A 10,457-nucleotide genomic window follows, 5' to 3' on the forward strand; every position below is an offset into this window, starting at 1 on the left:
TACCCAGTGCTCTCAACTTTGTTCATCCTCTCTCTTTTGTTCTTATTTCACCTCATCCCTTTTCCCTTCCATCTCGGTCCTAAGATCTCGGGATGAGATCTCTTGTTAGTGGAGGAGAGTTGTAACGCCCCGAATTCGATGCACCACATGTCTTCCGTTTATTCGTCGTCTTTGCCATGTCATGTGCTTGCGTGTTGCATTTTGCCATGTCATCATCTGCATTGCATCCTCATGTTTTTAAAACTTGCATCCGATCTTTTTCCCCGTTGTCCGTTTCGCGATCCGACACTCTCGCACTCGCCCGTTGCACCTCTCCGGCCTTGTTTCGTGAGTGGCATGAAGATGTTCACGGAATGGGATGAAACTTGGCATGCGGTGTTTTTTAGAGTAGGTAGACCGCCTGTCAATTTTCATTCCATTTGGAGGTCGTTTGATGCCCTAACGGTTAACCGCGTAGCCCGAAACCCCTCTCTCTTTGCAGCCCAGCCCCCCTAACACCACCAGCCCACCTACCTAACCCCCTCCGCTCCGGACCGTCCGATCGAGATCGAACGGCTCCGAAACGAGCTAAAGCCCCCCTCCAAACCCTAATCATAGCCCCCTGCTATAAATAGACCCCCTCTTGTCTATTTTGGAACCCTTACCTAACCTGCAGCCGCCGCCCCCTCCTCGGAATGCGCGCCGCCCCAGCCACCATCCGCCTTGGCGCCGCCGCCACGCCCCTTGGGCCAATCCCAGCATGCCACCTCAGCCCCAACGCTCGCGCCAGCCAACCCCCGCCGCCTCCTCGTCTTGCCCGTCGCCGCACGTCAACGGACGCCGGAGCCCCACCGTTGCCCGCTCCCTGTGCCACCTCGTCACCAGTTGCGCCGCGTCGCCCCGCCGCCGCGCTGAGTCGCCTCCGCCTCGGATCCACCTCACCGGCGGGCCGCCCGAGTCTAGATCCACCGGATCCGGCGACCGCAGCCCCGTCCCGGCCTCCTCCGCCGTCCCATGTCGCCGTTGACCGCCGGCGCCAGCGCCCCGCTCGACTTCCTCGCGAGGAGGACGAGAGCCTGGAGCGCGTCGCTCCCTCTGGGCCGTGTTGCGCCCGAGCCGGGCCAACTCCCTCCTCCATCCTAGGCTTGGCCCATGGTGAGCCTCCCGTTTCCCCGCCCGGTGCACGTTTTAGCTATCTTGCGCTCAATCAGATTATGGCCAAGTCCCTGGAAAACTTCTTCATGATACATTTTTGTGAGCGATGTAACTTTCTGCTCGGTGCTCCATTTTGTGCTTATTGTATATAATAATGTTCATCCTGAGATGCTCTACATTTTGTTACATTGGGTCATGCTTGTTTGAGTCCATCTTGATGCCATAATCATCGTTGCAAGAGTGCTATATGATGTTAACTTGCTGAGACCGTTATAGCTTGCTGTTTTGTCATTTTCATTGCATTTTGTGTGTGCATCCTTTGAGCATGACTAGATGACCAGTTGTGCCAATGGCGCAAAGGCCGAGAGCAAGCCATGTATTGAAAGAGTGTACATTAATATTTTTCGGGCACATATTGAAGTGATAAACATTAGACAGAGTCATCGCTGCACGTTTGACCATGGCGCAAAAAGCGAGAGCGAGCCAAGCATTCAAAGCATGTGTATGAGATTGATTTAGAATCAACTTAAAGATACTTATATTCCATTACATGAAAGCTTGATGCTTAAAAGAAAATAATCAGATCACTTGGTAATAGCATACATTGGCTTTAAAAGACGGGCTATATTAGCATAGATGGATGGTGCAAAGGCCGAGAGCAAGCCATGTATTGAAAGAGTGTACATTGAAGATGACTATCATCTAAGCAGAACTTAATGGTGGGTTTGTTTGGTGGACTGTCATTTCCCAAAGCACAAATGCGTTCCATACCATCGTCCAATCCCCAATAATACTTATTTATTTCCTGTAGAATGTCCTATGATTGTAAAGTTGTATCGTCAAGACAATCTCCAACATACCTTATCTATGATAGGGTATGGTTCAGATCTAAAGAAAAACAACAAAGAAGCAACGACTGCAGAAGAGTTTAGATAGTTACATAACACCTCAGTACCTTACTGGGCATTCCAGTGTTCCTATGCAAACACACTACTAAACAAAATGTCCAGTGAAAGATGCGAGCCACTTTGCTAATCACATAGTCATTGAATGGAGTAGCAACCAATCCTTTTAGTCTGCTAGTAGATATGCGTCAACAGTTATGATTCTTTTTGTACATCTCCCCTTGAAGCATTAGCACAAGATTGAGAAATAGAACCATATTTTCTCAGCGCTTTGAACCCTGGTTTCAGAATGATTATCAAAAATACAAATGTCTGGAGACAACAACAGAATGAACACAAAACCGTTCAGTATTAATGGAGGCTTCTCTACTTAAATCAAGACAAATCCAAATGAAATATATAGAGATAATACAAAGACCAAACTCCGCGGCTATTGTTTCAATGCACAGTAAGCTGTATCTTCTATAAAATAGTGTCCCGGTACAACTGGTAACGAACGATTTGGTTCCAAGTACACAAGTAAAGGAAAAGGTAACATTCTTATTTTTGAGATATTAACAATAGTTTCTACAAAAGACTTATATATACCTAAGTACAGGAGGTACCTAGTTTCTACAAAAGGCTAGAGGAACTACATCTTCAAAAAAAAAGCTAGAGGAACTAAAGCACAACTATCCATTGCTGCAAAGTAGAAATTAGAGATAGAAAAATATTATTCTTTGGGTGGAATATTAATCTAAGCAGCAATATGCAAAAGTAAATAAAAAAATACTGGGATCATTTGCAATAACAATGTTACTGATTAGAGAGATTAATTATACTGCAAATGGATAACTAATATTAATTATCGAAAGAAGCAAATCTTTGATGCACCGTATGTAGTCTGCTTTGAAATCTCAAAAAAGTCTTGTATTTAGGAATGGAACGGAGGGAGTAGATGTTTAGGTATGATGTTCATACATGGCACTATATATTACATTGATGGTAGGTTCATATTACAAAATAAAGGCATGAGACCAGTTCATGATATAAGTGAAGGTACCTAGGCAGAGATGTGCCATATAAATAGCTTTGGTCACCCAGCTTATGGTAACTAAGGATGTGTTTGGTTCGGGGACGAAGTGTAACGGAATGTCACGGTTCCATTTCACTAGAATGGGTCGGTTCCGTCACTGTGTTTGGTAGTGGCAATTTGAAGGAATGGAATGGTTACATTTTGATGTTTAGTTTGAGAGATGGAATGGGATGAGTTTATTTATCTCATCATGAATTGGAGTGGATTCCGGTCATTAAAAAGGCAGATAAATATTGAATTGTGCAGCAGTGTGAGCATCAAGATTCAAGAACACTCTGTCAAAAACAAATTGCAGCTAATCTGATTGGATTTCACTCAAACAAAGGCCACCCAAATACCAAAGTCTGCATCTGATCTGTGTGCTACAAGCAAAAAATGCAGCTTGCTCGTCCAGCCTTGCTCCTCCAGTCCACAAGATCGATAGCAGCGACCCAAATACAAAATTTCTGGATCAATAGCAGCCACCCAAACGCAGCCTTGCTCCTTCAGTTCTTTTTCAATCATCTGGCCGACGGGGTGAATTGCACATTGCTCTTGCACCGAGGCCGTCCAGCCGCTCAAGCTCGAGCTCGGCAGCCATGGTTGCGAGCTAGGTTGGCCTTCTAATCGCACCACGCCACACACACACACACATGCGCCTCCTCACGTACACACAGACGCACCTCACCCCGAACTCCTTCCGCCAGATCCCTGGTCGAGGGGTAGATAGGAGGGACAGGAGACGCCGGCGAGGCTGCACTTCCGATGAGGGGCAGAGGTCAGCGACATAGCGGGTGTGATGCAGGCTGCGTCTTCGATGAGCCAGACCTCGGCCGCGCATCCGCCGCGACCGCGCACAAGAGGACGCCGTCGATGATGGGGTGCAGTGGAGGAAGGGAAGGTGCTCCGGCCGACGGCCGCCTCCATGGCCATCGAGGGAGAGAGGGCAGAGGTCGTGGGTGGCTGGGCCGCGGGCCGCGAGGTGGGTGAGAGATGAGGACAAGAGACGCGAGCGAGGCGTTCCGCGTGGTCCGACCGATTTGGAGGAACGCCTAGGTTCGGCATAAACAGGGAATATGCTGTTCCTTGGAAGCGCTGAGTTCTGGTTCCTTCCACAATCCAAACACCGGAACGGGTCCTTGGGATGGAACCAACCCGTGCCGTTCCACTTGGTGACACAAAGCAAACACATCCTAAAATTAGGTAGAGTCATTGTTGTATATGTCATCGGTATCGAAATTGACCTCATCGTGGAGAAGTAAAACACAGGAAAAATAAAGGGCATTCAAACAAAGAAGAAGAATAGAAGTGTGCTCTTACATAAGTAGAACGCACAATATAACTGTACTGAAAGAGGGCATATAAGTGTTGAAGAAAATATATGACGATCAACAAGCATACAGGGAAATGCTAGTACAGAACATGCCATTGATGGTAGGTTCAATATATGGCAAATGCACATATTACAGTGGATAGGGAAAGTTATCTAAGCAACTAACTAACACAAGTGATGCATGAAGTTTTTAGAGCGGGCAGAATACATAGTGTTCACAATATACTGGGCTAGAGCATAACAAAGTGTCTTAACATTAATTTACTGGCTCTGGCAATCACACATAGTTAGTGTAGCCATCGCCCATGTCATCATCGGAACCTTCACAACAGCCTGAATCTGATTCGGTATCATATGGATATATGCCTTTCTTTCGCAGCGAGAGACATGTAGTGAAGTGCAGCCAAAGTATCATGAATCTTCAAGAAACGTTTTAGGTGCGATGCAATCTACCTGATATGGTTACCTTGGTTAAACATGATAGATGAAAAACCTCTAACCACTAATCATTGGCAGCATGCTAGTATTTCTCAGCTCAAACATTCCACACTCTTGATTGATGTTCTGATCACAACCAGTGTCTTTGACTGAACGGTTAATGTTTTGGAACCACTACTAATATAATCTCTCAGCCAAAGCTTTGACAATACCATCTGAAAAGAGTCCAAGGAGTGCTTGAGCAGAACTATTTAGTCACACATTCAATATCATTTATCATTAAAGGTAGCAAGGAATAACCATTTTTTAAACTTCACCAGGTACCACAAAATTCAGAGTAGTTCAGTGAGAGATAAATAGATTATCATGTCTACCTTTTTTGTACAAAGCAAAGTTGGCCATTTTTCCATGTTCATGAAATTCTTTTCACAAAAAGATTAACCCCAAAGACTGGTTATGCATATCTCCTACTCTTAGTTTGATTAAACATGCATACATCAGTTGAGTGCAAAGCTCCTTCAGAGACATACAGTTCACTGGATAATCATCAGATCCCTTGTCCCTCCAGAGAATAATTGTGTTGTCCTGTTTTGGGAAGGCCATGGTTGTAGACAACATTCATTAATATTAAGGTATGCACTTGGGAACCATGCTTCCTCCTTTGATATATCTGATGCTTGTAGGATTGATTTTGGTTCTTGTAGAAACTTCATGGAGAGCTCCTCTAGGACCAATTTTCAGTAGACCTATGCAATGATCACCTAGGCGGCTAAGTTTACAATAATCATTAAGAAGAAATGAAATTTTCAACTGGTATTCTACTTGTCCACCTTTACTGTGATTCCGTGAAGTAAATTGCAAAATTATGAAGGAAAAGCTGACCTCCTGATTCAACGGCGAATTTGTGGAAGAGGCCAAAGCTTGAAATTGGATCCTTGGCGTTCGTGAAAGCTTGGGCCCATTATCTTCCATCACTCTCCAAGATTCAGTGAAGATTTGCCCTGCATATAGACAATGGGGCAACATAATAGGTGATCAGGTAACTGACAATAATCTCTTGTGGCAAGTGATACAAGTTCACTTACTCAGCTCAAATGTCGTACTCAACTAAAATAACTTTTTCTAAGCTGATTATGTGCCAATCAAGAAAGTGAGTTAACAACACAAATATATGTAAAGCAGAGGAAAAATCATCAAGATACGCATCAAAGAGTGTTGACATATAAAGATTCTAGTATCGCATTTCAGGAACATTAATAACTTGGTTCATTCCAATGACCGTGTACATCCGATAAAAAAACTCCCATCATGATTGCTGAGAACGACTATCCTTCTTAACAAAGATCTGTTCCAAAAAAACGTAGAAGACACTAACCTTCACAACAGATGCGAAGTCATCATCTAAGATTATAATGTCGGAGCTTTCTTTAGCAACTTCTGTCCCTGACATGCACATAGGAGCCTATACAACAGATCAAGCATCTTCTCTGAAACTCGGTTATATTATTGATATAATGGAGGACCAAGCCAAATATCATGATACAATTATGCTTAATCAAATATCCACAAAATTAACTATGAAAACACATTCCTGGCATATATTATGGGAGTGTCTAATCAACAGAAGTCTGTTTTTAACTTCGGTTCAGGCCGTTTTTTTGTCCATTGTCTGGTCGACTTGTGTGCATACTTGTTTTCGCTTCATACAGTAGTTTTAAAAAAAACATCTAATTTCATTTGGAGCTTAGGTTGGATTGAATTTTTGCTCACAGTTTCCAGCGTCCCACCCGGTCCAGATTGCAACCCACCCCTCCCCAAACAAAAAAGAAGTGTGAATGAGCAAGGCAGCCAGAGGGGTGCCCTGTTGATTCAGAGCATCTGGCCCTGCCGCATACATCGCCAATACCCCTGGGCAATCTACGAAGGTACCTCCCTCTTCCCCTGACTCTTCTATGATCCTACATCCACGTGTGACCTTTTTTGAATGGTATCTAGTCTAGAACATCACTGAACTGAACTCCATTGAAACTGAATTTTAGTACAACATCTGTGAAGTCCTACAAACCACCGCACACATTACATATATATGGTTTTCGCTTTAACAAAAGAGCCCGACTGAAAAGTTCCAAACAACAACAGCAAGCTGGCTATCTAGTCTAGAACATTCTTCGGCAAAAGGGACCTACACAATTTAGTCAACAAACTAAGTTTAGAGGTGTAAATGTATGATGGCAGCGCACGCAATCCTTTTTGGTAGTCTCTGGCAACTAAATTTCGAATCATGGCATGATGGCAAGCAAGGAAAAGGTGGCAATTCATCACCAGTACCAAAATTCTCCATAGCCAGCTACCTCTTATAACTTCATGCCAACATTGGCCAGCTCCTTTAACATGCAGTAGAAACGAACGATTTAATTTACATTGTACAATAAAATCTGCATTCAAGTTTGGAAGTAGCACAGACCATCATGTAAGGAGCAGAATAAATTTACAAAAAACAATCAGGCGCTTTGTATCTGAAACCGGGACCAACCTCTAAAAGCTCTACATGGTGTTGTCCTCAAGAAATAGAAAAGTGAGTTATATACAGGGAGCATGTAGCAAAAGCAAGCCAGCTACTTGTTTCAGATGTGCGATCCTTGCTGAACATATAGCCAAAGAAGTAGAATAACTACCCATCACTAAAGTTTAAGTAGACTATCTGATTTTTCTGGCCGTGCAGACATGTAAATATTTAGCAGATATGTAGACTAAAGTGTCAACTATAACGCACTATCCGCAATTGGAAGCAACATAATCAGTCTAGAATAAGCATTTGTAGCTAGATAAATTACTTGTTTCAAGATGATTGCAATTTCTTTTAGGGAGCGAATCATAGCAGGAAGTCAACTATAAATTGGCAAGAAGTTGATTGTCCAGCAGTTTTTTCCGTGCTTGATTTGGGGCAAAAACGGAGAGGCCATACCAGCTGCACTTCCTCATCTGTAACTTCTCGACACTTGTTCTTGTTCTGATTCATCTAGGCTAGCTATATTCGCTGCTGGAAGCACAAGTTCTTGTCTCTTTCTTGAGCCCTCTACATAGATAGTGGAAAACCAAGATGTATCTTCCATTAGAAATCAAAATATCAACCTTCACTATCACAACCAGCCACAGAAAGTTAAATTGGAGAGCAGAAAATTCCATTGAACGAACCAGAGATGCAGTGTGAACTTTCTTAAATTCCAGTTAATTTTTTTATGTATAAAAGAATAGTATTTCAGAAGTGCTGAAAGAACCACTGGCTACTGGACCTGAATAACAAATGTAGCAGAAAACAGTGACGTTACACATGGATTTGTAATCAGATCGTTATTGTAGCCGAAATAATACCTTGCTTCATAAAACATATAGGATTATTGGCCTTAGATGTTCTACCCGTCCTTTTTCCACCTCATGGAGAAATGATGGAAGCAGTACATTAAATCAAAAACCAAAGTTAGAATGGCAATGACTTTTCTCACTAAAATTCAACATAATGATGATCTTCCACATAGATCTTGAAAAATAAATCAGCCATGTGACCAAGAAATAGCGAAAAAGTGCAGAAGTGCGTATGGATTGGTGACTGTACCTCTTACCCTGTCAACAAATTAGAGCAAGATACTCGGCTTGCAAAGGTACAAGACGTCGCCGCACATTCAGCTGGGCTCACCCTCTTGAACTTGCAAGATGTGTGGGAATACCACAAGAATGAAAGGCCTCATAAATATCCTCCCTGCTGAATCTGGTGCCAGCATCAGCAAGTTCCTCACACTGAAATCAAGTGTCGTCCTGAGATTATGAACACCAAGGGATAACAGGAGAGAATAAAAGCAATAGGAAGAGGAAAAGCCACTGCAGCAGCACCGTAACGGATGTAGACGCCGACGACAACGAGGCGTACTCGACCTCAACCACCGGTTCCGACGGCAACCATCTCCATCTCTTGCGGTGTGGAGGCTGCCCAACATCCACTATTATTTGCAACAAACCTTAACTGGCCAGCATCTAAAATAATTGCCATATCGGCAAGGAAGGAACGACCAACACAAAGACACAAAGACACACGCATATAAAATAAAACAAGCCGAGAAGGAATTAACAAGCTATAGAAGTACATGTAGCCATTCAAAGAAAACAACTGCCTAGCAGATATAACCAAAGATGCATGGACGGGCAAAAATATTTGAATATCGAATCAGACAAACCTGTCTGGTAGACGATGATGTTACAACCAACAGCGAGCAGGACCTGCAAAATAATAGATCAAGCCTACACATCAGCCCATGCTCAAAGAAGCGAGAACAACTGGGAAAAGGCAGATTGAGGAAGGGGAAAGGGAAACACAACGTCTGAGGAGAATGGATGCGGCAGCGCCACCCTCTCCTCAACTGAGACTTCTCCACGAGCCGGATGGTGGGGTTACTACAGCAGCGAAGCAGAGGAAGGGAGCCAGGGAGGGGATGTGAGAAATTTATTTGCCATGAGGAGTCACAGGTCGTCCTCGTCACCTATCCTGCTCCGCCGCGGATCTGCGTCTCCGGTGCTGATGCGTCACCACCTCCCACCCTCGTTCCATCTGCATTTTCTTTCATGAAAGCACAACGGTACATCTCGGGGGCATCTAAGATAACATGAACAACCTCTGTAAAAGTGGCAGCAAAGCATGCATCCTAGTTAGCACCATAAGGTTATCAGTTCACGCCAAAAAAGGCTCCGTCAGGTCACCGGTCACAAGAGAGTTGGCCCTTGCAGTTCCTTTGATGAGAAGTTCCTGTTGAAACAAAAATACAAACACATGTAAGATTGGTTGCGATCGCGCAAACCACCTTTCAGATGCAAAGGCTCTATGCATGAGTAACAAAATTATCTGAATTCAAATGACATTAAAATATTCCGAGAGACCAAAATGTCAGCACTAAAGAGGAAAAAAATAGCAGGTCAACACCATCAAGATTCAAATGGCACTCACATCACACTACGACATGGTTACCATCCACTGATTTCCATCAAAACCATTCCCAAACATATAAATTCCTCTATAGGTCTCCTTATCTTTTAGTCAAATCTACATCCACTAATTACTAGAGATCTTCTATTGCTTGATTATCTTTGGTTGGTTTATCTTTGGTTGTTGTTGTACTGTCCGGATCACCACGAACAACAGGATCTTTGGTTGTTGCTCTATATGATGATCTCACCAGGAATTTCCGGTCTTCAACAACCAAATGAATTCTTACTGTTAGGATCACCACGAACAACACCATAAAATGATACTACATTTGGCTGGTGAAATGAGTCGAGGATCTGTGTGTCTTTCCAGAAATCCGCTATTTGCAAATAGATTAGAACTAAAATCCGAACTCTTTTCACCGCTTCTTAATTAAAAAACAAAAATTGAAGCTCATCTCATTGGCTCCTCTCACAAAGAGTACTCAGTTTCACAAATAACCGAATAAGGAAGCAACCAGCAGCAGGTAGTAGCACATGGCAGCAGCACAAGCAACAGTAGCAGCCAGTAGCACATCGCGGCAGAACAAGCAGCAGCAGAACCAGAACAAAAGAGCACTGA

At 43.5% G+C, this 10,457-nt stretch overlaps 1 long non-coding RNA gene across 5 annotated transcripts; it reads right to left on the reverse strand.

Annotated features, from left to right (window-relative positions):
• Positions 1–3,423: 3,423 nt before the first annotated feature.
• On the reverse strand, positions 3,424–9,853 carry LOC109744151 (uncharacterized). Of its 5 annotated transcripts, none has more exons than XR_006662510.2 (7): positions 9,094–9,853; positions 8,753–8,845; positions 8,237–8,659; positions 8,060–8,157; positions 6,240–7,940; positions 5,747–5,865; positions 3,424–5,610 (listed from the first exon to the last, which is right to left on the reverse strand). It is a non-coding gene; the product is annotated as an uncharacterized lncRNA (long non-coding RNA). The 5 variants fall into 5 exon arrangements; XR_006662511.2 differs by lacking the exon at positions 8,060–8,157 and having other exon boundaries at positions 8,237–8,286; positions 8,478–8,659; positions 9,094–9,851; XR_006662509.2 differs by lacking the exon at positions 8,060–8,157 and having other exon boundaries at positions 6,240–7,248; positions 7,830–7,940; positions 9,094–9,848.
• Positions 9,854–10,457: the final 604 nt, after the last annotated feature.

Source organism: Aegilops tauschii, chromosome 4, assembly GCF_002575655.3.
Source record: "Aegilops tauschii subsp. strangulata cultivar AL8/78 chromosome 4, Aet v6.0, whole genome shotgun sequence".
Taxonomy (NCBI): domain Eukaryota; kingdom Viridiplantae; phylum Streptophyta; class Magnoliopsida; order Poales; family Poaceae; genus Aegilops; species Aegilops tauschii.